Source organism: Triticum dicoccoides, chromosome 5B, assembly GCF_002162155.2.
Source record: "Triticum dicoccoides isolate Atlit2015 ecotype Zavitan chromosome 5B, WEW_v2.0, whole genome shotgun sequence".
Classification (NCBI taxonomy): Eukaryota; Viridiplantae; Streptophyta; class Magnoliopsida; order Poales; family Poaceae; genus Triticum; species Triticum dicoccoides.
The window spans coordinates 607,861,430-607,888,897 of NC_041389.1; positions in this window are offsets into that span (position 1 = coordinate 607,861,430).

Here is a 27,468-nt window from a genome sequence, read left to right on the forward strand (position 1 = left end):
GAGTAATAGTGGTAGATGCAGGCAGGAGTCAGTCTACTTGTTGTGGACGTGATGCCTATATACATGATCATGCCTAGATAATCTCATAATTATTCGCTTTTCTATCAATTGCTCGACAGTAATTTGTTCACCCACCGTAATACTTATGCTATCTTGAGAGAAGCCACTAGTGAAAACTATGGCCCCCGGGTTTATCTCTTATCATATTTGCTTCCAATCTACTTTTATTTGCATCTTTACTTTTTGCATCTATATTATAAAATACCAAAAATATATTTATCTTATCATACTATCTCTATTAGATCTCACTTTCGCAAGTGGCCGTGAATGGATTGACAACCCCTTTATTGCGTTGGTTGCGAGTTCTTTGTTTGTTTGTGTAGGTGCGTGGGACTTTTGAGGAGCATCATACTGGATTGATTCTTTGGTTCTAAAAAACTGAGGGAAATACTTATGCTACTATTGCTGCATCACCCTTTCCTCTTCAAGGAAAACCAACGCAAGCTCAAGACGTAGCAAGAAGGATTTCTAGCACCGTTGGTGGGGAGGTCTACGCTCAAGTCAAGACATACCAAGTACCCATCACAAACTCATCTCCCTCGCATTTACATTATTTTCCATTTGCCTGCCATTTTCCTCTCCCCCACTTCACCCTTGCCGTTTTATTTGCCCTCTCTTTCCCAATCTTCTCCTCTCTCTTTCACTTGCCTTTTTTCTGTTTGCTTGTGTGTTGGATTACTTGTTGCCATGGCGCAAGATAATACCAAATTGTGTGATTTCTCGAATATCAATAATAATGATTTCCTTAGTACTCCGATTGCTCCTCTTAATGATGTTGAGTCTTGTGAAATCAGTACTGCTTTGCCGAATCTTGTTATGAAAGATCAATTCACCGGCCTTTCTAGTGAAGATGCCGCTACTCATCTAAACAACTTTGTTGATTTGTGTGATATGCAAAAGAAGAAATATACAGATAACAATATTGTTAAATTGAAGTTATTTCCGTTTTCGCTTAGAGATCGTGCTAAAGTTTGGTTTGCGTCTTTGCCTAAAAATAGTATTGATTCTTGGAACAAGTGCAAAGATGCTTTTATCTCTAAATATTTTCCTCCCGCTAAGATTATCACTCTTAGGAACGATATTATGAATTTTAAACAACTTGATCATGAGCATGTTGCCCAATCTTGGGAAAGAATGAAATTGATGATTCGCAATTGCCCTACTCATGGTTTGAATTTATGGATGATCATACAGAATCTTTATGGCGGTTTGAACTTTGCTTCTAGAAATCTCTTAGATTCAGCCACGGGAGGCACGTTTATGGAAATCACGTTAGGAGATGCTACAAAACTCCTTGATAATATTATGGCTAATTATTCTCAATGGCACACCGAAAGATCTTCTAGTAAAAAAGTGCATGCTATAGAAGAAATCAATGTTTTGAGTGGAAAGATGGATGAACTTATGAAATTGTTTGCTACTTTGTCTACTTTGATTTAGAATAATAACAAATCTATGGATGTGAATTTTTTTGGTAGGAATAGTTTTGGAAACAATGCTTATAGAGGAAACTTTAATGCTAGACCATTCCCTAGTAATTTCTCTAATAATTATGGAAATTCCTACAATAATTCTTATGGTAATTTTAATAAGATGCCCTCTGATTTTGAGAATAGTGTGAAAGAATTTATGATTTCTCAAAAGAATTTTAATGCTTTGCTTGAAGAATAATTGCTCAAAGTTGATGATTTGGCTAGGAACGTTGATAGACTTTCGCTTTATGTTGATTCTCTTAAACTTAGATCTTCTTCTCCTAAGCATGATATCAATGAGTCTCTCAAAGCAATGAGAATTTCCATTGATGATTGCAAGGAAAGAACCGCTAGATTGCGTGCAAAAAAAGATTGCTTTATAAAAGCGTGTTCTTCTAGTTTCCATGAAAATAATGATGAAGATCTTAAAGTTATTGATGTGTCTCCTATTAGAACTTTGTTTTGCAATATGAATCTTGATAATTATGGGACTGAAGATGAGTCAACTTTACCTAGAAGGCATCCCAAGAATTCAGAGTTTTTAGATCTTGATGCTAAATTTGGTAAAAGTGGGATTGGAGATGTCATGACTTTAAATAGTATTGAACCCACTATCTCGGACTTTAAGGAATTTGATTATGATAATTGTTCTTTAGAAGGTTGTATTTCCTTGTTGCAATCCGTTGTTAATTCTCCTCATGCTTATAGTCAAAATAAAGCTTTTACCAAACATATCATTGATGCCTTGATGCAATCTTATGATGAAAACTTAATTTGGAAGTTTCTTACCTAGAAAACTTAATGATGAGTGGGAACCTACTATAAATATTAGAATTAAAGATCATGAGTGTTTTGCTTTGTGTGATTTGGGTGGTAGTGTTTCCACGATTCCGAAAACTTTATGTGATATTCTAGGTTTCCATGATCTTGATGATTGCTCTTTAAATTTGCACCTTGCGGATTCCACCATTAAAAAGCCAATGGGAAGGATCAATGATGTTCCCATTGTTGCAAATAGAAATTTGGTGGCCGTAGATTTTATCGTTCTTGATATAGATTGCAATCTTTCTTGCCCTATTATTCTTGGTAGACCTTTCCTTAGAACGATTGGTGCGATTATTGATATGAAAGAAGGGAATATTAGATTCCAATTTCCATTAAAGAAAGGCATGGAGCACTTTACAAGAAAGAAAGTCAAATTACCTTATGAATCTATCTTGCGAGCTACTTATGAATTGAGTGCCAAAGATGGCACTACTTAGATCTATCTTCGCTTTTATGCCTAGCTAGGGCGTTAAACGATAGCGCTAGTTGGGAGGCAACCCAATTTTATTTGTGTTTTTTGTTTTTGTTCCTGTTTAGTAATAAATCTTTCATCTACCTTCTGTTTAGATGTGTTTTTATCTTTTAATTAGTGTTTGTGCCAAGTAGAACCTATAGGATAACCTATGATGATAGTTGATTTGATCCTGCTGAAAAACAGAAACTTTGCGCGCACGAACTTAGTTTTGTTAAATCACATAAACGTGATTTTGCATTGATTCTTTTTTCTTCTGATCAATATATAGATTTTCCAGGACTTCCTATGTTTATATGATTTTTAGAGTTCCAGAAGTTTGCGTTAGTTACAGATTGCTACAGACTGTTCTGTTTTTGACAGATTCTGCTTTTCATGTGTTGTTTGCTTATTTTGATGCATCTATGACTAGTAAAATAGTTTATAAACCATAGATAAGTTGGAACACAGTAGGTTTAACACCAAAATAAATACATAATGAGTTCATTACAGTACATTATGTGGTGGTTTTGTTTTCTTTCACTAACGGAGCTTATAAGATTTCCTGTTGAGTTTTGTGTTGTGAAGTTTTCAAGTTTTGGGTAAAGCTTTTATGGATTATGGAATAAGGAGTGGCAAGAGCCTAATCTTGGGGATGCCCATGGCACCCCAATATATTCAAGGATAGCCAAAAGCCTAAGCTTGGGGATGCTCCGAGAAGGCATCCCCTCTTTCGTCTTCGTTCATTGGTAACTTTACTTGGAGCTATATTTTTATTCGCCACATGATATGTGTTTTGCTTGGAGCATCGTGTATTATATTAGTCTTTGCTTTTTAGTTTACCACAATCATCCTTGCTGCACACACCTTTTGGGAGAAGCCTACTTGATCAGGATTTGCTAGAATACTCTATGTGCTCCACTTATATCTTTTGAGCTTGATAGTTTTTGCTTTAGTGCTTCACTTATATCTTTTAGAGCACGGTAGTGACTTAATTTTGAAGAAATTGCTAGTCTCTCATGCTTCACTTACATCTTTTTGAGAGTCTTTTAGAACAGCATGGTATTTGCTATGGTTACAAAGTTGGTCCTAGAATGATGAGCATCCAAGTTGGGTACAATAAAAACTATCATAGAAAAGAATTGGATGCTATGATCAATTGGATGCTTGATAATTGTTTTGAGATATGGAGGTAATGATATTAAAGTCATGCTAGTTGAGGTGATTATGAAAAATACTTGTGTTGAGGTTTGTGATTCCCGTAGCATGCACGTATGGTGAACCGCTTTGTGATGAAGTTGGAGCACAATTTTATTTATTGAGTGTCTTCCTTATGAGTGGCAGTCGGGGACAAGCGATGGTCTTTTCCTACCAATATATCCCCCTAGGAGCATGCGCGTAGTGCTTTAGTTTTTGATGACTTCTAGATTTTTGCAACAAGTACATGAGTTCTTTTGACTAATGTTGAGTCCATGGATTATACGCACCTCACCCTTCCACCATTGCTAGCCTCTCTTGTGCCGTGCAACTTTCGCCGGTACCATACACCTACCATATACCTTCCTCAAAACAGCCACCATACCTACCTATTATGGCATTTCCATAGCCTTTCCGAGATATATTGCCATGCAACTTTCCACCGTTGCGTTCATATGACACTCATTACTTTTGTCATATTGCTTATTGCATGATCATGTAGTTGACATTGTATTTGTGGCAAGGCCACCTTCATAATTTTCATACATGTCGCTCTTGATTCATTGCATATCCCGGTACACCACCGGAGACATTCATATAGAGTCATACCTTGTTCTAGCTTTGAGTTGCAATTCTTGAGTTGTAAATCCATGAAAGTGTGATGATTTTCATTATTAGATCATTGTCCTAGTGAGGAAAGGATGATGATTACTATGATTCCCCCACAAGTCGAGATGAGAATTCGGACTTTACAAAAAGAAGAAAGAAAAAAAGGCCAAAAAAAAGAAAGGCTAAAGAAAAAAAAAGAGAAAAGAAAAAAAAAGAAAAAAAAATAAAATGAGAGAAAAAGAGAGAAGGGACAATGCTACTATCTCTTTTTCCACACTTGTGCTTCAAAGTAGCACGATGATTTTCATGATAGAGAGTCTCATATGTTGTCACTTTCATATACTAGTGGGAATTTTTCATTAAGAACTTGGCTTGTATATTCCAATGATGGGCTGGCTCAAAATGCCCTAGGTCTTCATGAGCAAGCAAGTTGGATGCACACCCACTTAGTTTCTTTTGTTGAGCTTTCATATATTTATAGCTCTAGTGCATCCGTTGCATGGCAATCCCTACTCACTCACATTGATATCTATTAATGGGCATCTCCATGGCCCGTTGATACGCCTGGTTGATGTGAGACTATCTTATCATTTTTGTCTTCTCCACAACCACCATTCTATTCCACATATAGTGCTATGTCCATGGCTCACTCTCATGTATTGCGTGAAAGTTGAAAGAGTTTGAGATTATTAAAGCATGAAATAATTGCTTGGCTTGTCATCAGGGTTGTGCATGATTAAATACTTTGTGTGATGAAGATAGAGCAACAGCCAGACTATATGATTTTGTAGGGATAACTTTCTTTGGCCATGTTATTTTGAGAAGACATGATTACTTTGATTAGTATGCTTGAAGTATCACCATTTTCATGTTAATATGAACTTTTATTTTGTATCATTTGGATCTGAACATTCATGCCACAATAAATAAAATTACATTGACAATTATTCTAGGTAGCATTCCACATCAAAAATTCTGTTTTTATCATTTACCGACTCGAGGACGAGCAGGAATTAAGCTTGGGGATGCTTGATACATCTCCAATGTATCTATAATTTTTGACAGTTCCATGCTATTATATTACCCCTTTTGGATGTTTATGGGCTTTATTTTACACATTTATATCATTTTTGGGACTAACCTACTAACCAGAGGCCCAGCCCGTATTGCTGTTTTTTTTGCCTATTTCAGTATTTCGAAGAAAAGGAATATCAAACGGAGTCCAAACGGAATGAAACCTTCGGGAGCATGATTTTTGGAACGAACGTGATCCAGAGGACTTGGAGTGCAAGTCAAGAAGCTGCCGAGGCGGCCACAAGAGGGTAGGGCGCGCCCCCCTGTCTCGTGGGCCCCTCGGGCGGCCACCGACGTACTTCTTCCTCCTATATAAGCCTACGTACCCCAAAAACATCCAGGGAGCCAACAAAACACAATTTCCACCACCGTAACCTTCTGTATCCGCGAGATCCCATCTTGGAGCCTTCACTGGCGCTCTGCCGGAGGGGGAATCAACCACGGAGGGCTTCTACATTAACACCATAGCCCCTCCGATGAGTTGTGAGTAGTTTATCACCGACCTTCGGGTCCATAGTTATTAGCTAGATGGCTTCTTCTCTCTTTCTGGATCTCAATACTATGTTCTCCCCCTCTCTTGTGGAGATCTATTCGATGTAAACTCTTTTTGCGGTGTGTTTGTCGAGATCCGATGAATTGTGGGTTTATGATCAAGTTTATCTATGAGAAATATTTGAATCTCCTCTGAATTCTTTGTATGTATGATTGAGTTATCTTTGCAAGTCTCTTAGAATTATCAGTTTGGTTTGGCCTACTAGATTGATCTTTCTTGCCATGGGAGAAGTGCTTAGCTTTGGGTTCAATCTTGCGGTGTTCTTACCCAGTGATAGAAAGGGTTGCAAGGCACATATTGTATTGTTGCCATAGAGGATAAAAAGATGGGGTTTATATCATATTGCATGAGTTTATCCCTCTACATCATGTCATCTTGCTTAATGTGTTACTCTATTCTTATGAACTTAATACTCTAGATGCAGGCAGGAGTCGGTCAATGTGTGGAGTAATAGTGGTAGATGCAGGCAGGAGTCGGTCTACTTGTTGCGGACGTGATGCCTATATACATGATCATGCCTAGATAATCTCATAATTATTCACTTTTCTATCAATTGCTCGACAGTAATTTGTTCACCCACCGTAATACTTATGCTATCTTGAGAGAAGCCACTAGTGAAACCTATGGCCCCCGGGTTTATCTCTTATCATATTTGCTTCCAATCTACTTTTATTTGCATCTTTACTTTTTGCATCTATATTATATAATACCAAAAATATATTAATCTTATCATACTATCTCTATTAGATGTCACTTTCGCAAGTGGCCGTGAAGGGATTGACAACCCCTTTATTGCGTTGGTTGCTAGTTCTTTGTTTGTTTCTGTAGGTGCGTGGGACTTTTGAGGAGCCTCCTACTGGATTGGTATCTTGGTTCTCAAAAACTGAGGGAAATACTTACGCTACTATTGCTGCATCACCCTTTCCTCTTCAAGGGAAACCAACACAAGCTCAAGATGTAGCAATATGATATGGCCATCATCATCTTGTGCCTTTGATCTCCATCTCCAAAGCACCGTCATGATCACCATCGTCACCTGCTTGACACCTTGATCTCCATCGAAGCATTGTTGTCGTCTCACCAACTATTGCTTCTCCGACTATCGCTATCGCTTAGTGATAAAGTAAAGCAATTACATGGCAATTGCATTTCATACAATAAAGCGACAACCATATGGCTCTTGCCAGTTGCCGATAACTGTTACAAAACATGATCATCTCACACAACAATTTATATATCATCATGTCTTGACCATATCACATCACAGCAAGCCCTGCAAAAACAAGTTAGATGTCCTCTACTTTGTTGTTGCAAGTTTTACGTGGCTGCTACGAGCTTAGCAAGAACCGTTCTTACCTACGCATCAAAACCACAACGATTTCTCGTCAAGTGTGTTATTTTAACCTTCAACAAGGACCGGGCATAGTCACACTCGATTCAACTAAAGTTGGAGAAACAGACACCCACTAGCCACCTGTGTGCAAAGCACGGCGGTAGAACCAGTCTCATGAACGCGGTCATGTAATGTCGGTCTAGGCCGCTTCATCCAACAATACCGCCAAATCAAAGTATGACATGCTGGTAAGCAGTATGACTATTATTGCCGACTACTCTTTGTGTTCTACTTGTGCATATAACATCTACGCATAGACCTGGCTCGGATGCCACTCTTGGGGACATAGTATTTCAAAAAATTACCTCGATCATGCAACATCTATCTATAAGAAGCATAGCAACGAGCGGGGAGAGTGTGTCCACGTACCCTTGTAGACTGAAAGCGGAAGCATCTAGCAACGCAGTTGATGTAGTCAAACGTCTTTGCGATCCAACCGATCCAAGTACCGAACGCACGGCACCTCCGCGATCTGCACACGTTCATCTCAGTGACGTCCCTTGTACTCTTGATCTAGATCAGGATGAGTGTCGGTGTCAAAACCAGCGGATCTCGGGTAGGGGGTCCCGAACTGTGCGTCTAGGCGGATGGTAACAGGAGATAAGGGACACGATGTTTTACCCAGGTTCGGGCCCTCTTAATGGAGGTAAAACCCTACGTCCTGCTTGATTAATATTGATGATGTGGGTATTACAAGAGTAGATCTACCACGAGATCAAGGAGGCTAAACCCTAGAAGCTAGCCTATGGTATGATTGTTCTTCTGTCCTACGGACTAAAACCATCCGGTTTATATAGACACCGGAGAGGGCTAGGGTTACACAGAGTCGGTTACAATGGTAGGAGATCTACATATCCGTATCACCAAGCCTGCCTTCCACGCCAAGGAAAGTCCCATCCGGACACGGGACGAAGTCTTCAATCTTGTATCTTCATAGTCTTGGAGTCCGGCCGATGATGATAGTTCGGCTATCCGGACACCCCTTAGTCCAGGACTCCCTCAGTAGCCCCTGAACCAGGCTTCAATGACGATGAGTCCGACGCGCATATTGTCTTTGGCATTGCAAGGCGGGTTCCTCCTCCAGATAATTCATAGAAGATTGTGAATACCAGGATAGTGTCCGGCTCTACAAAATAAATTCCACATTCCACCGTAGAGAGAATAATATTTACACAAGTTCAATCTGCTGACGTATTCCGTAGTGTGACATCATACCACAACCAAGCCTTTACTTGAACCGTTTTTGTTATACCACCGCGCCATTGATTGCGGCGCTTGGGAGAAAAGAGAGTTTTACCAGGCCGGTGGGGACGCATAGTTTCGTCCGCCCATATATAAGGGGATAAGGATCCACCTTTTTACCTGCGCCTTCTTCCTCCTTTGCTTATCCATCTCCGTGCACTCGAGCTCCAGCGCCCAAGTCCGCACATCTCACCTCAACCTTCTCCAACTATGTCCGGAGCAGGAGGCAAGTGGATGGCCTCCTCCGTTACGGAGGGGCGCATCAAGAAGCTGCGCAGCGCCGGATATCTGTCCAGCGACATCGCGCACCGGCTCCCTGACGAGGGGCAGCTCATCCCCACCCCCGGGCCCCATGAGAGGGTGGTATTCCTTCCCCATTTCCTCCGCGGACTGGGCTTTCCACTTCACCCCTTTGTCTGGGGGCTCATGTTCTACTACGGCCTGGATTTCCATGATATGGCCCCGAATTTCATCCTCAACATCTCGGCGTTTATCGTCGTGTGCGAGGCCTTCCTCTGCATCCAGCCCCACTTCGGCTTGTGGCTCAAGACCTTCAATGTCAAGCCGAAGGTTGTGAAGGGCAGCCAAGCGGAGTGCGGAGGCGCCATGGTGGGCAAGATGCCCAACGTTACTTGGCTCGAGGGCGCCTTCGTGGAAACCATCAAGGGGTGGCAATCGGGGTGGTTCTACATCACCGAGCCGCGTGACCCTGAATGGGCAGCGGCCCCCGAATTCAGATCTGGCATCCCCACACGGCTCACCTCTTGGAAAGAGAGTGGCCTGACCTGGGGCGATTCGGAGGAGCTGACCGGACTCCAAGCCTGCGTCCAAAAGATAGTGAACAAGAAGCTCAAGCTTGTCAACGTAGTCCAGGTCATGCTCATCCGCCGGGTTCTCCCGTGCCAACAACGGGCCTTCAATTTGTGGGAGTTTGATCCGGCCAGCACCGAACCTTGAGCAGGCTCTTCGACACTAAGTACGAAGATGCCTGGAAGGTGCTGTTTAAGGGCGCCGAGGCTCCCGCATCCGCTACCGAAGATCGCGGATTCAGCTCGCAGCGCCAGGCTAGCGAGGTAAGCGATTCTACCCTTTACGGGACACTTGCTTTCCATAGTTTGACTCTATGCGGGATCTAAACTCCCTCTCCTTTGACAGGACTGGCTGAAGAAGGCCGAGCGAACGAACTGTCTAGCCCCTTTGCCAGAAGACCCATCGGACGCCCGCTTAACGGGGCTGCTGGTTCCGGCAGCCCATGTGGTGCCGGAGAAGAAGGCCAAGAAGAAGGCCACGGGCACTCGAAAGAGTTCCCGTTTTCAGGTGTCGTCGGACTCATCGTTCGATGACTCCGAGGCAGACTCCTCCCACGAGGACGAGGAGGAGAAGAAAGAGGCCTCTCCCCCAGCGGGGGGAGGGAAGAAAAGGAAGGCCTCCCCAACGAGGGAGGCCGAAGGGTCCAAGAAGGGAAGGACTCTTCCCCCGGACTGTTCCGCCAACGCCGCTGACGATGACGAGGATTGGCCTTCAAGGGCCAAGCCTCTGGCGAGATAGTAAGTATCCGGACTTCCGAATAACTTCATGATTTTTCTTTTCGCCACACGGTGTCTTTCTAATGCCGCATACAACCCTGCAGTCCGCCCAAGGATGATCTTCCCGCTTCATCGAGCGGGTCCTTGGGTACGTCGGATGTGAATAGTACTTCACTTCCAACCGCCTCCACCCCCCGTGACGCAGACGATGCCGAGGTGGGATCCCAAAGAGGGACCCACCCGGAGGAGGAGGCCCCGGAGGTGCCACAGGGCAGCCTCCCGGACTTCGTACTGGACTCCGCACCGGAACCTGCAGTGGTTCCGGAGTCCGGCGGGCCGCCTCTTCATAAGAAGGGCAAGACTGTGACGCCAGCGGCCTCCGTCTAACCGGAGGCGCCAGATAACTTGCTGGAGGCGCTCAACGGCGCTTCCATCAAGGAGGAACACCGCACTGTCATGAGTGCGGTGATTCAGAAGGTTCAGCTTGCCAAAAGCGGGCTGACCGAAGCCTACAGCAGCCTTCTAACAAGTTTTGAGGTAAGAATATTAATATATGTAAAATAGTACCGCATAGACAGTAGCCCCTGATTCTCGGTTCGGTATTCGGAAAGAAAAGTCGGACTGAGGATCTAAAAAGATATACACAGGAGTCTTAAAAAATATGTCAATATGGGATTGCAGGCTGCGCTGCTGACCTCTGCCCCACTAACTGCGTAGGTCTATGATTTGAAGCAAAGCCTCGAGCGGTCCGAAAACAAGCTCGGCCATGCCAATAAGCAGCTCGAGGACAAGGAAGGTGAGTAACACCTTATTAAAGTTGTACCTTACAGAAAAGGATTTGGTTGCAAGAGAAATGACAAGGATAACGTGGGTACTTCAGGGGCCACGAACGAGGTGGCGACCCTGAAGGAGGCAGTGTCTGCGGCCGAACGTAATGTGGCCGTGGAGCGTGCTGGGCGAGAGAAGCAGGAGGCGCGGGTGGCGGAGGTACAGCAAGAGCTCCAGGCTCTCGTGGAAAAGCATGAGAGTTTGGAGCGCTACTCGAAGACTCGAGAGTCCGAGCTTGCATCGGCTCTTGAGAGTGCCAAAGCCGCTAAGGCCGAAGCCCACAAGACCCTTCAGGAAATCGAGGCGTTGAAGAAAATAGCGGCGGGTAAGGCATTTTTCATGCAAAGCAAGCATGTGAATGTGAATTACCTATTACTTACCCGAATTCGGAGCTCTCCAGGAGCCCCGCAGCGTGTCCGATGCTGCCGCTTTCTACAGGGCCGAGGAGGGGAGCTTGACGGAGAAGGTCTTCTGGTCTTAGTATGCTGAGGCCGGACATCCGGTGCCCCTTAGCGACCAGCTGAAGCAGCTGGTCGAGCTCCACAAGGTGGCCGAACAGGCCATGAAGGGCCTCATAGTTCGGCTGTGGCCCGATGGGGCCATGCCTGGGAGCTACTTCGTCCTGGTGTGGCGGCTGGTGGATGCTTGTCCATGGGTTGAGGTCATCAAGCGATCCGCCTGTATTGAAGGAGCCCATCGGGCCCTTGCCCGTGCTAAGGTACACTGGGGCAAGATGGATGCTGAGAAGCTTGTGACGAACCCGCCACCGCCGGGCAAGGAGTATCGCATGCCCGAGATGTATTATAAGGGTGTCCTGAAGGGTGCCCGCATTATTGCGGGTGAGTGCTCCAATAATGTAATATTTGAGTAGACTCGCATTTTGTTATCCTGTGCGCTGAAAACTTTGTTCAAATGCGCGAAGCAACGCTTGTTGATTTAAAATATTCCCTTTCTTTGCGGCTGTTTATCAAATCTAAGAGATGGCAAGTCGTCGGCTTCAACCCCCATGCCACGAGTGCTGGGGTGTTCGGGATAAATTTGAGCACTCTTGTTCCCATATTTGGGTCCATCTAGGGAGGCGCTCAACACAACGAACGAGGCAACCGGACTTATAATGCTTGAACACTCTCACTTACACATAGAATTTCTATAATTTTAAATTTTGGCGAAGCCCCTAGTGTTCGGAAGGCCGAATTCGGGGCGCTATCCACGCCTGGGCCGGACAAAGCCGGTTCGTCGCTCTAAGCGGCGTAAGTCTTTAGGGACTCGAAAAAACCTCTCGAACAGCGACCGGCTCTCGCCTCATCATGACGGTCAGTTTTAGCTTTCTCCACTGAGGCGCTCGCCCAGCTCAACTGGGGCGCAATCGCAGTGGTCCTCCCAGTGCTACCTTAGCCGATACAATGGAACGTAAGGTACGAAAACATGGGAGCCAGGCAAACCCAACTATTGACCCAAGACATGATTCGGAGCCGATGCATATAATGCTATAAGTTCGGGGTGCCACACTTGTGAAAGTGTTCGGACTTATCACACCATAATGTGGGGAACTTAAGCCCCTGGTGTATTTAGGCGTACCAAAGTGTACGGATGCGACATGTCATAAATGAACATATGTATAAGAAAGGAATGCAATTGTAAGCAAAAAGGTGTTGCATTGTTTATTCAAGAAATACTACCATGAATGCAGAATGATACAAGTAGTGCAGTAAGAGAGGGGTGGGACTATTAAACATGTCCCCCTCCAGGGGTAGGCTGCGGAATGTTGTATAAAACAGATTTAATGCTCGTAATGGAGACCACCTGGATATTCGTCGTAGCCTTTCTCCTTCCCTGGCTGTTGCATCGTGAGTTCGGCCGGTCTACTGCCGGACAGGGCCTCTGGTGAACGGAGTCCTGTGGGTAAGAAAGAAAAATAAAAAAAGAAATGACACACTTGGGAGCCCCTGGTGTGGTTAAGCCGCATTCTGGGCCTGTCGTGGTCGTGCCCCTCCCCCTATGCCCATGGTATCTCCAGAGCGTAATGATGTACGTGAAGGACCAGTCTTGCAATCTTGCGAGGGCTGGAGTTGGGGTCTCATTGCTACGCGTGCTCGGAACGTGCCAGGTGGTCTTGTTGTAGGTTACTCCGGGCGCGTTTAGCCGTGTCCGGTCGCTTAACGGCCGGACTCGAGAATTGCCTTAAGAGGCTGCATTGTACTTCTGCCGCGAGAGCGCTATATGTTCCTCCGTTCGGAGGGAGCGTTCAGTGTTTTCGTTGACCGTGATGACTCCTCAAGGGCCTGGCATCTTGAGCTTGAGGTATGCGTAGTGCGGCACCGCGTTGAACTTTGCAAACGCGGTCCGTCCGAGCAGAGCATGATAGCCGCTGCGGAACGGGACTATGTCGAAGATTAACTCCTCGCTTCGGAAGTTATCCGGGGATCCGAAGACCACTTCCAGTGTAACTGAGCCTGTACAATTGGCCTCTACACCTGGTATGATGCCTTTGAAGGTCGTCTTTGTGGGTTTAATCCTTGAGGCATCTATGCCCATCTTGCACACTGTGTCCTGATAAAGCAGGTTCAGGCTGCTGCCGCTGTCCATTAGGACTCTGGTGAGGTGAAATCCATCGACGATTAGGTCTAAAACCAATGCGGCGAATCCACCATGGCGGATGCTGGTGGGGTGGTCCCTTCGATCAAAAGTGATCGGGCAGGAGGACCATGGGTTGAACTTCGGGGCGACTGGCTCCATCGCGTATACGTCCCTGAGTGCACGCTTCCGCTCCCTCTTGGGTATGTGGGTTGCGTATATCATGTTCACCGTCCGCACTTGTGGGGGGAAACCCTTCTGTCCTCTATTGTTCAGCGGTCGGGTCTCTTCTTCGTCATCGCTATGCAGCCCCTTGCCATTGTTTTCGGCAATTAGCTTGCCTGCCTGCTTGAATACCCAACAGTCCCTGTTGGTGTGGTTGGCTGGCTTTTCGGGGGTGCCGTGTATCTGGCACGAGCGATCGAGTATTTGGTCCAAATTGGACGGACCCAGAGTAGTTCTTTTGAATGGCTTTTTCCGCTGACCGGGTTTGGAGCCTCTGAATCCGGCATTGACTGCCGTATCCTCATAATTGTCGCCATTAATGCGGCGTTTGTTCTTGTTGCGACGCGACCTGCCATTGCGGTCCTTGGTATCCGGACTGCCAGAATTTTTGCTGAGGTTGTTGCTGCGGGCTAGCCAGCTGTCCTCTCCCGCGCAGAAGCGGGTCATTAGTGATGTGAGGGCTGCCATGGATTTTGGCTTTTCCTGTCCCAGGTGCCGGGCAAGCCACTCGTCGCGGATGTTATGTTTGAAGGCCGCGAGGGCCTCCGCATCCGGACAGTCGACGATTTGATTCTTAGTTAAGAACCGTGTCCAGAATTGTCTGGCCGATTCGTCTGGCTGCTGAATTATGTGGCTTAGGTCGTCAGCGTCTGGTGATCGCACATACGTGCCCTAGAAGTTATCAAGGAATGCGGCTTCCAGGTCCTCCCAACGCCCAATTAACTCTGCTGGCAAGCTGTTAAGCCAATGCCGAGCTGGTCCTTTAAGCTTGAGTGGGAGGTATTTGATGGCGTGAAGATCGTCACCGCGGGCCATGTGGACATGAAGGAGATAGTCTTCAATCCAAACCGCGGGGTCTGTTGTGCCATCATAGGATTCAATATTCACGGGTTTAAACCCTTCGGGGATTTGATGATCCATTACTTCATCTGTGAAGCATAGTGGGTGTGCGGCGCCTCTGTATTGGGCTATATCACGACGGAGCTCAAGCGAGCTTTGTCTACTGTGTTCGGCCCGGCCGGACTTGCTGTGTCCGGCGCGACGGTTGTCGTCACGTATCATGGGGCGCCCACGCGATCCGTAGATCGATCTTGATTGTCTTGCCTTATCTTCCAATACATCTCGCAAGTCCAGAGCGTTCCTCTGTGGCCTTGTGCTTTTCGAGTGATGTCGGGGTACGGTTCTAGTGGAGGGCCTAGAGGCCTCTTTGTCGCGGCCACGAGGTGGTCGGTCAGCCGTATTGTGTGCTGGTGATGCAGGTTTATAGGCCTCCTCCTCTAATCGGGGGAGCAACTTGTGTTTGGGGTAGCTTTTGGAGGGGCATTCGAGCTCATGCTCTTCGGCCGCAAGGACTTCAGTCCATCTGTCGGCTAGCAGATCTTGATCAGCTCTAAGTTGTTGCTGCTTTTTCTTGAGGCTGTTTGCCGTGGCCATAAGCCTGCATTTAAAACGCTCTTGTTCGACGGGATCCTTAGGCACGACAAATTCATCGTCGTCGAGGCTTGCCTCGTCTCCGGAGGGAGGCATGTAATTATCATCCTCTACCTCTTCGTCTGCCGCTCTCTCATGAGGGCTGGCTTCTCCGTCCTCCTGTGCTGAATCTTGCTGGAGGGGGTTGTATTTGGCACTGTCCGGGGTATTGTTATCTCCGGTGCCGGAATCTCCATTCTTGCTGTGGCGGGATTTAGAGAGGCGCCGCTGACGCCGGCGCTTGGGCTGTTTCTTGGAGGGGTCTTCCTCCGCTGTTCCCTCGCCATTCCCATCCTTTGGGATATCCACCATGTATATGTCATATGACGAGGTGGCTTTCCAGTGCCCAGTAGGCGCTAGTTCTTGGTCGTCTCCGGCATCATCGTCCATACTGTTGATGTCTTCGGAGTCGAAGTCTAGCATGTCGGTTAAATCGTCGACAGTGGCTACTAAGTGGGTGGTGGGTGGGCCTTGAATTTCTTCGTCGTCTGAATCCCAACTGTCCTGACCGCAGTCCGGCCAGGGCTCTCCTGATAATGAGATATGCTTTAGCGAATTCAGGATGTCGCCGAAAGGTGAGTGCTGAAAGATGTCCGCGGCGGTGAACTCCATGATCGGCGCCCAATCGGATTCGATTGGAGGGGGCGTAGGAGGTTCGGAGTCCGGCAAGGAGTTCGGCACCTCAGAGTCACGAGCTTCACAAGGGACAAGGTCAGTATTCGGCTCTATCACCGTAGAGGTTGCAGCCCCCGAGGCGGTGTCTAACCACCCGTCCTCGATTTGCACAGTCGGCTCCGAATTAAGGGTCAAAGTGGACTCGTGTGCCGCCTCCAGGGCACTGTACGGTAGCAGAGCTAAATCATGCCCATCGTGACAGTGCGGCGCGCTCGGCTGTGGCTCGAATCCATCGAAGATCAAGTCTCCGCGGATGTCAGCCGTGAAGTTCAGACTTCCAAATCTGACCTGATGGCCAGGGGCGTAGCTTTCGATCTGCTCCAGATGGCCAAACGAATTGGCCCACAGTGCAAAGCCACCGAATACGAAGATCTGTCCGGGGAGAAAAGTCTCACCCTGGGCAGCGTCGTTGTTGATGATCGAAGGAGCCATCGAGCCTATCGGTGACGACACAGAGGAACTCTCAATGAAAGCACCAATGTCCGTGTCAAAACCGGTGGATCTCGGGTAGGGGGTCCCGAACTGTATGTCTAGGCGGATGGTAACAGGAGACAAGGGACACGATGTTTTACCCAGGTTCGGGCCCTCTTGATGGAGGTAAAACCCTACGTCCTGCTTGATTAATATTGATGATGTGGGTATTACAAGAGTAGATCTACCACGAGATCAAGGAGGCTAAACCCTAGAAGCTAGCCTATGGTATGATTGTTCTTCTATCCTACGAACTAAAACCATCTGGTTTATATAGACACCAGAGAGGGCTAGGGTTACACAGAGTCGGTTACAATGGTAGGAGATCTACATATCCGTATTGCCAAGCTTGCCTTCCACGCCAAGGAAAGTCCCATCCGGACACGGGACGAAGTCTTCAATCTTGTATCTTCATAGTCTTGGAGTCCGGCCGATGATGATAGTTCGGCTATCCGGACACCCCTTAGTCCAGGACTCCCTCAATGAGGGTGAGTTCCGTCAGCACGACAGTGTGTTGACGGTGAAGATGAAGTTACCAACGCAGGGCTTCGCCTAAGCACTATGACAATATGACCGAGGTGTAAAACTATGGAGGCGGGCACCGCACACGGCTAAGTAAAATCTCGGAGGGCCTTTTGGGTGCCCCCCTGCCCACATGTATAAAGGAGGGGGGAAGAGGAGGCCGGCCTAGGAGGGGCGCGCCTATAAGGGTAGTCCAACTAGGATTCCCAATCCTAGTTGGAGTCCCCTTCCTTTTCCAAGAGGGGAGAGAGGGAAGGAGTAGGAGAGGGAGAAGGAAAGAGGGGGGCGCCGCCCCCTCCCTTGTCCAATTCGGACCAGCCCATGGGGGGGGGGGCGCACAGCCTCTCCTTGTGGCCCTTCTCTCCTTTCCACTAAGGCCCACGAAGGCCCAATACTTTCCCCGGCGAATTCCCGTAACTCTCCGGTACTCCGAAAAATACCCGAACCACTCAGAACCTTTCCGATGTTCAAATATAGCCTTCCAATATAGTGATCTTTACGTCTCGACCATTTCAAGACTCCTCGTCATATCTTTGATCTCATCTGGGACTCCAAACAAACTTCAATCATGAAATCACATAACTCATAATACAAATCGTCATCGAACGTTAAGCATGCGGACCCTACGGGTTCGAGAACTATGTAGACATGACCGAGACACATCTCCGGTCAATAACCAATAGCGGAACCTGGATGCTCATATTGGCTCCTACATATTCTACGAAGATCTTTATGGGTCAAACCGCATAACAACATACGGTGTTCCCTTTGTCATCGATATGTTACTTGCCCGAGATTCGATCGTCGATATCATAATACCTAGTTCAATCTCGTTATAGGCAAGCCTCTTTACTCGTTCCGTAATGCGTCATCCCACAACTAACTCATTAGTCACATTGCTTGCAAGGCTTATAGTGATGTGCATTACCGAGAGGGCCCAGAGATACCTCTCCGATACTTGAAGTGACAAATCCTAATCTCAATCTATGCCAACCCAACAAACACCTTCGGAGACACCTATAGAGCATCTTTATAATCACCCAGTTATGTTGTGATGTTTGATATCACACAAGGTGTTCCTCCGGTATTAGGGAGTTGCATAATCTCATAGTCAGAGGAACATGTATAAGTCACGAAGAAAGCAATAGCAATAAAACTCAACGATCATAATGCTAAGCTAACGGATGGGTATTGTCCATCACATCATTCTCTAATGATGTGATCTCGTTCATCAAATGACAACACATGTCTATGGTCAGGAAACTTAACCATCTTTGATTAACGAGCTAGTCTAGTAGAGGCATACTAGGGACACTTTGTTTTGTCTATGTATTCACACATGTATCAAGTTTCCAGTTAATAAAATTCTAGCATGAATAATAAACATTTATCATGATATAAGGAAATGAAATAATAACTTTATTATTGCCTCTAGGGCATATTTCCTTCAATGTGCGACTCCTATCGGGATTTGTCGGCACATCGGGCGGTCTTGCTGGTCTTGTTTTACCATTGTCGAAATGTCTTGTAACCGGGATTCAGAGACTGACCGGGTCTTTTTGAAAGAAGGAATATCCTTCGTTGATCGTGAGAGCTTGTGATGGGCTAAGTTGGGACACCCCTGCAGGGTATAAACTTTCTAGAGTCATGCCCGCGGTTATGTGGCAGATGGAAATTTGTTAATATCCGGTTCTAGAAAACTTGACACTTGACTTAATTAAAATGAATCAACTGCGTGTGTAACCATGATGGTCTCTTTTCAGCGGAGTACAGGAAGTGAACACGTTTTGGGTTATGCTTGAACGTAAGTAGTTTCAGGATCACTTCTTGATCACTTCTAGCTTCACGACCGTTGCGTAGCTTCTCATCTTACTCTTATTTGCGTATGTTAGCCACCATATTTGATTAGCGCTCGCTGCAACTCCACCTCATTACCACATCCTACCCATAAGCTTAAATAGTCTTGATCTCGTGGGTTTTGAGATTGTTGAGTCCTGACTCACAAATACTACCAAAACAGTTGCAGGTGCCGATGATACCAGTGCAGGTGATGCTACCGAACTCAAGTGGGAGTTCAATGAGGACCTTGGCCGTTAATATGTTTCGTTCCTGATGATCAGTAGTGGAGCCCAATTGGGACGATCGGGGATCTAGCAATTGGGGTTATCTCCTTATCATTTGGATTTGACTGTAATCGGTCTATGTGTGTACTCTGAATGATGTATGTTTTATTTATGTATTGTGTGAAGTGGCGATTGTAAGCCAACTCTCTTTATCCCATTCTTGTTCATTACATGGGATTGTGTGAAGATGACCCTACTTGCGACAAAACCACAATGCGGTTATGCCTCTAAGTCATGCATTGCCATGTGTTTTGCTAGTGATCCATGCACCCTATGAACTTTCTCTTGCCATGCTTAGCTTCTTTAACATGTGTACTTACCGTTGGTTACTGATACGTCCATTTTGCATCATGCTTTTTATCGATATTTATTGCATTATGGGCTGTTATTACACGTTATGTCACAATTCTTATGCCTACTCTCTCTTATTTTACAAGGTTTACATGGAGAGGGAGAACGCCGGCAGTTGGGATTCTGGGCTGGAAAAGGAGCAAATATTAGAGACCTATCCTGCACAACTCCGAAAGCCCTGAAAACTCCACAGAATTTATTTTTGGAATTAATAAAAAATACTGAGCGAAGAAAATACCAGAGGGGGGTCACCCACCAGCCACGAGGGTGGGGGGCGTGCCCCCCTGCCTCGTGGGCCCCCTGGCAGGCCTCCGGTGCCCCTCTTCTGCTATATGAAGTCTTTTACCCTAGAAAAAATCATAAGCAAGCTTTCGGGAAGAAACTCCGCCATCACGAGGCGGAACCTTGGCGGAACCAATCTAGGGGTCCGGTAGAGCTGTTCTACCGGGGAAACTTCCCTCCGGGAGGGGGAAATCATCGCCATTGTCATCACCAATGATCCTCTCATTGGGAGGGGGTCAATCTCCATAAACATCTTCACCGCACCATCTCCTCTCAAACCCTAGTTCATCTCTTGTATCCAATCTTTGTCCCAAAGCCTCGGATTGGTACTTGTGGGTTGCTAGTAGTGTTGATTACTCCTTGTAGTTGATGCTAGTTGGTTTATTTGGTGGAAGATCATATGTTCAGATCCATTATGCATATTAATACCCCTCTATTTATGAACATGAATATGATTTGTCAATAGTTACGTTTGTTCCTGAGGACATGGGAGAAGTCTTGCTATAAGTAGTCATGTGAATTTGGTATTCGTTCGATATTTTGATGAGATGTATGTTGTCTCTCCTCTAGTGGTGTTATGTGAATGTCGACTACATGACACTTCACCATTGTTTGGGCCTAGAGGAAGGCATTGGGAAGTAATAAGTAGATGATGGGTTGCTAGAGTGACAGAAGCTTAAACCCTAGTTTATGCGTTGCTTCATAAGGGGCTGATTTGGATCCATATGTTTCATGCTATGGTTAGGTTTACCTTAATACTTATTTTGTAGTTGCGGATGCTTGCAATAGGGGTTAATCATAAGGGGGATGCTTGTCCAAGAAAAGACAGAACCCAAGCACGGTCCACCCACATACCAAATTATCAAAGTAACGAACGTGAATCATATGAGCGTGATGAAAACTAGCTTGACGAAAATTTCCATGTGTCCTCGGGAGCGCTTTTCTCTATATAAGAGTTTGTCCAGGCTTGTCCTTTGCTACAAAAATGATTGGGCCATCTTGCTGCACCTTATTTACTTTCATTACTTGTTACCCATTACAAATTACCTTATCACAAAACTATCTGTTACCGATAATTTCAGTGTTTGCAGAGAATACCTTACTGAAAACCGCTTATCATTTCCTTCTGCTCCTCGTTGGGTTCGACACTCTTACTTATCGAAAGGACTACGATAGATCCTCTATACTTGTGGGTCATCAAGACTCTTTTCTGGCGCCGTTGCCGGGGAGTGAAGCGCCTTTGGTAGGTGGAATTTGGTAAGGAAAAAATTTATATGGTGTGCTGAAATTATTGTCACTTGTTACTATGGAAAGTAATCCTCTGAGGGATTGTCCGGGGTATCTTCACCCCGACCAGTAGAGCAATGAGTTGCTCCTCAACCTACTGAACCTACTGAAAATGTTTAGTTTGAAATTCCTTCGGGTATGATAGAGAAACTGCTAGCTAATCCTTTTACAGGAGATGGAACATTACATCCCGATTTGCACCTAATCTATGTGGATGAAGTTTGTGGATTATTTAAGATCGTAGGTATGCCCGAGGATGTTATCAAGAAGAAGGTCTTCCCTTTATCTTTTAAGGGAGAGGCATTGACATGGTTTAGGCTATGTGATGATATGGGATCATGGAACTGCAAGCGATTGAAATTGTAATTTCATCAGAAGTTTTATCCTATGCATCTTGTTCATTGTGATCGTAATTATATATATAATTTTTAGCCTCGCGAAGGAGAAAGCATTGCTCAAGCTTGGGGGAGGCTTGAGTCAATATTATATTCATGCCCCAATCATGAGCTCTCTAGAGAGATGATTATTCAAAAAATTTATCCTCAGCTTTCTCTCAGTAACCGCTCCATGCTGGATACTTCTTGTACTGGCTCTTTTATGATGAAGACTATTGAATTCAAATGGGATTTATTGGAAATAATTAAATGCAACTCTGAAGATTGGGATATCGACGAAGGTAAGGAGTCAGGTATAACACCTAAGTTTGATTGTGTTAAATTTTTTATGGATACCGATGTTTTCCATGACTTTAGCACTAAATATGGACTTGACTCTAGATAATAGCTTCTTTCTGTGAATCTTTTGCTACTCGTGTTGATCTCCCTAAGGAGAAGTGGTTTAAATATAATCCTCCCATTGAAGTACACCTATTAAAGTTGAAGAAAAGACTATTACTTATAATGATCATGTCGTTCCTACTGCTTATATTGAGAAACCACCTTTTCCTCTTAGCATAAAGGATCATGCTAAAGCTTTAACTGTGGTCAACAAAAGTAATATTAGGACACCCAAACCCCCTGATCAAATTAAAGTTAAACCTAGTATTGCTATGGTTAAAGATCTCTTGGCTGATAATATTGATGGGCATGTTATTTACTTCTGTGATGAAGCTGCTAGAATTGCTAGACCTGATACTAAAAATAAACATAGATCTATTGTAGGCATGCCTATTATTTTTGTTAAAATAGGAGATCATTGTTATCACGGCTTATGTGATATGGGTGCTAGTGCAAGTGCAATACCTCATTCCTTATACAAATAAATTATGCATGCTATTGCACCTGCCGAGTTAGAGGAAATTGATGTTACAATTAAGATTGCTAATATAGACACTATTTCACCAGTTGGGATTGTTAGAGATGTTGAAGTCTTGTGTGGGAAAGTTAAATATCCTGCTGATTTTCTTGTTCTTGGTTCCCCACAAGATAGCTTTTGTCCCATCATATTTGGTTGACCCTTCTTGAATACTATTAATGCTAAGATAGACTACGAAAAGGATGTTACTATTGGTTTGGGGGACATGTATCATGAGTTTAACTTGGCTAAATTTCGTTGACAACCCCGTGAGGAGGAATTGCCTAGTAAAGATGAAATTATTGGTCTTACTTCTATTGCCGTGCCTCCTAATGATCCTTTAGAACTATATTTGCTAGACCATGAAAATGATATGTTTATGAATGAAAGAAGGGAAATAGATGAAGTATTATTTAAACAGGGACCTATTTTGAAACACAACTTGCCTGTTGAAATCCTAGGGGATCCTCCTCCACCCAAGGGTGATCCCGTGTTTGAGCTTAAACCATTACCTGATACTCTCAAATATGCTTATCTTGATGAGAAAAATATATATCCTGTTATTATTAGTGCTAACCTTTCAGAGCATGAAGAAAAGAGATTATTGAGAACTCTGAAGAAGCACCGTGCTGCTATTGGATATACTCTTGATGATCTTAAGGGCATTAGTCCCAGTCTATGCCAACACAAAAAAATTTGGAGAAAGACGCTAAACCGATTGTTGATCACCAACGACGGTTAAGTCCTAAGATGAAAGAAGTGATAAGAAAAGAAATACTAAAGCTTCTGGAGGCAGGTATAATTTATCCTGTTGCTAATAGCCAGTGGGTAAGTCCTGTTCATTGTGTCCCTAAGAAGGGAGGTATTACTGTTGTTCCTAATGATAAAGATGAATTGATCCCAATAGGTTATAGAATGGTAATTGATTTCTACAAATTAAATAAAGATACTAAAATGGAACATTACCCCTTACCTTTTATTGATCAAATGCTAGAGAGATTATCCAAACATACACATTTTTGCTTTCTAGATGGTTATTCTGGTTTCTCTCAAATACCTGTGTCAAAAGAGGACCAAGAAAAGACCATGTTTACTTGCCCTTTCGGTACCTTTGCTTATAGACATATGCCTTTTGTTTTATGTAATGCACCAGCTACCTTTCAAAGATGCATGATGGTTATATTCTCTGATTTTTGTGAAAAGATTGTTGAGGTTTTCATGGATGATTTCTCCGTTTATGAAACTTCTTTTGATGATTGCTTGAACAACCTTGAGCGAGTTTTGTAGAGATGTGAAGAAACTAATCTTGTCTTGAATTGGGAGAAGTGCCACTTTATGGTTAATGAAGGTATTGTCTTGGGGCATAAAATTTCTGAAAGAGGTATTGAAGTTGATAAAGCTAAAGTTGATGCTATTGAAAAGATGTTGTGTCCCAAGGACATTAAAGGTATAAGAAGTTTCCTTGGTCACGCCGGTTATTATAGAGGTTCATTAAGGACTTATCTAAAATCTCCAGGCCTCTGACCAATCTCTTACAAAAAGATATTCATTTTGTCTTTGATGATGATTGTGTAGAAGCATTTGAAATACTTAAGAAAACATTGATTTCTGCACCTATTGTTCAGCCGCCGTATTGGAATTTACACTTTGAAATTATGTGTGATGCTAGTGATTATGCTGTAGGTGATGTTCTAGGACAAAGAGTTGAGAAGAAATTAAATGTTATCCAATATGCTAGTAAAACTCTAGACAATGCCCAGAGAAATTATGCTACTACTGAAAAAGAATTTTTAGTAGTTGTATTTGCTTGTGATAAGTTCAGACCTTATATTGTTGATTCTAAAGTAACTGTTCACATTGATCATGCTGCTATTAAATATCTTACGAAAAAGAAAGATGCTAAACCTAGACTTATTAGATGGGTTCTACTACTACAAGAATTTGATTTGCATATTATTGATAGAAAGGGAGCTGAGAATCCCCTTGCAGATAACTTGTCTAGGTTAGAAAATGTTCTTGATGACCCACTCCCTATTGATGATAGCTTTCCTGATGAACAATTAAATGTCATTAATGCTTCTCATACTGCTCCATGGTATGATAATTACGCTAATTATATTGTTGCTAAATTTATCCCACCTAGTTTCACATACGAGCAAAAGAAAAAGTTTTTCTATGATTTAAGACATTACTTCTGGGATGACCCACACCTTTATAAAGAAGGAGTAGATGGTGTTATTAGACGTTGTATACCTGAGCATGAATAGGAACAGATCCTACGCAAGTGTCACTCTGAGGCTTATTGAAGACACCACGCTGGAGATAGAACTGCACATAAGGTATTGCAATCCGGTTTTTATTGGCATACTCTCTTCAAGGATGCCCATAAGTTTGTCTTGTCTTGTGATGAATGTCAAAGAATTGATAATATTAGTAGACATCAAGAAATTCCTTTGAATTATTCACTTATAATCGAACCATTTGATGTTTGGGGCTTTGATTATACGGGACCCTTTCCTTCCTCTAACGGGTATACACATATTTTAGTTGCTGTTGATTATGTTACTAAGTGGGTAGAAGCTATTCCAACTAGTAGTGTTGATCATAACTAAAGGAAATAGGCCCTAGAGGCAATAATAAAGTTATTATTTATTTCCTTATTTCATGATAAATGTTTATTATTCATGCTAGAATTGTATTAACCGGAAACATAATACATGTGTGAATACATAGACAAACAGAGTGTCACTAGTATGTCTCTACTTGACTAGCTCGTTGATCAAAGATGGTTAAGTTTCCTAACCATAGACATGAGTTGTCATTTGATTAACGGGATCACATCATTAGGAGAATGATGTGATTGACTTGACCCACTCTGTTAGCTTAGCACTTGGTCGTTTAGTATGTTGTCGTTGCTTTCTTCATGACTTATACATGTTCCTATGACTATGAGATTATGCAACTCCCGTTTACCGGAGGAACACTTTGTGTGCTACCAAACGTCACAACGTAACTGGGTGATTATAAATATGCTCTACAGGTGTCTCCGAAGGTACTTGTTGAGTTGGCGTATTTCGAGATTAGGATTTGTCACTCTGATTGTCGGAGAGGTATCTCTGGGCCCTCTCGGTAATGCACATCACTATAAGCCTTGCAAGCAATGTGACTAATGAGTAAGTTGCGGGATGATGCATTATGTAACGAGTAAAGAGGCTTGCCGGTAACGAGATTGAACTAGGTATTGAGATACCGATGATCGAATCTCGGATAAGTAACATACCGATGACAAAGAGAACAACGTATGTTGTGATGTGGTTTGACCGATAAAGATCTCTGTAGAATATGTGGGAGCCAATATTAGCATCCAGGTTCCGCTATTGGTTATTGACCGAAGATGTGTATCGGTCATGTCTACATAGTTCTCAAACCCATAGGGTCCGCACGCTTAACGTTCGGTGACGATTTGTATTATGAGTTTATGTGTTTTGATGTACCGAAGGTAGTTCGGAGTCCCGGATGAGATCGGGGATATGACGAGGAGTCTCAAAATGGTTGAGACGTAAAGATAAATATATTGGACGACTATATTTGGACATCGGAAAGGTTCTGAGTGATTCGGGTATTTTTCGGAGTGCGGGGGAGTTACGGGAATTCGCCGGGGAGTATATGGGCCTTATTGGGCTTTAGGGGAAAGAGAGAGGGGAGGCTGCGCCCCCCCAAGGCTTAGTCCTAATTGGACTAAGGGGAGGGGCGGCTCCCCCTCATTCCTTCTCTTCTCTTTTCCCTTTCCTTCTCTCCTACTCCTACTACTTGGAAGGGCTCCTAGTTCTACTAGGAAAGGAGGAATCCTACTCCTGGTGGGAGTAGGACTCCCCTAGGGCGCACCATAGAGAGGGCCGTCCCTCCCCCTCCTCCACTCCTTTATATACGGGGAGGGGGCACCCCTTGGAGACACAACAATTGATCATTGATCTCTTACCCGTGCACGGTGCCCCCCTTAACCATATTCCACCTCGGTAATATCGTAGCGGTGCTTAGGTGAAGCCCTGCGTCGGTAGTATCATCAACACCGTCATCACGCCGTCGTGCTGACGAAACTCTCCCACAAAGCTCAGCTGGATCGGAGTTCGTGGGACGTCATCGAGCTGAACGTGTGCTGAACACGGAGGTGCCGTGCGTTTGGTACTTGGATCGGTCGGATCGTGAAGACGTATGACTACATCAAACGCGTTGTCATAACGCTTCCGCTTTCGGTCTATGAGGGTACGTGGACAACACTCTCCCCTCTCGTTGCTATGCATCACCATGAATTTTTGAAATTACTACCTTCCCCAACAGTGGCATCAGAGCCAGGTTTATGCGTAGATGTTATATGCACGAGTAGAACACAAGTGAGTTGTGGGCGATACAAGTCATACTGCTTACCAGCATGTCACACCACTACAAAAAAAGACACATCCATGACATTTTGGGTCGAACGATTTTTTTTCTGTCATACATATGACACTTCTATGACGATAATTGTGACAAAACCCGGTATCATCATAGATGTGGTGGGCTCCTACTTCTATGACAAAAAATCATGACAGAAAATGGGCTTTTCGTCCTGGTCGGGCCGGAGACGCAGCTGCATGACATTCTTTGGGCTGTCCATGATGGAAAAAACCGTGGTAGAAGCGAGGGCGAGGAAAATTTCGGGGAGTTCCCGGTTACGATGGGAGGTTGGGGGCTGAGCGATGCTCGTTTCTCTTGTACACGTACGCCCGTGTGTGCGAGGCATTGGCTCTAACTGAACCCAAGCGAGGCGTTGGGCTCTAACTGAACCCCAACGATTGCACTGCAGGCTACGCGTTACTGAACCCGAGCGATCGATCGATGGCTGTTAACTGAACCCGATCGAGCGATTCCTTCACTACTACTGCTAACTGAAGCCGATCGATGCTGCCTATGGGATGAACAGTGAGC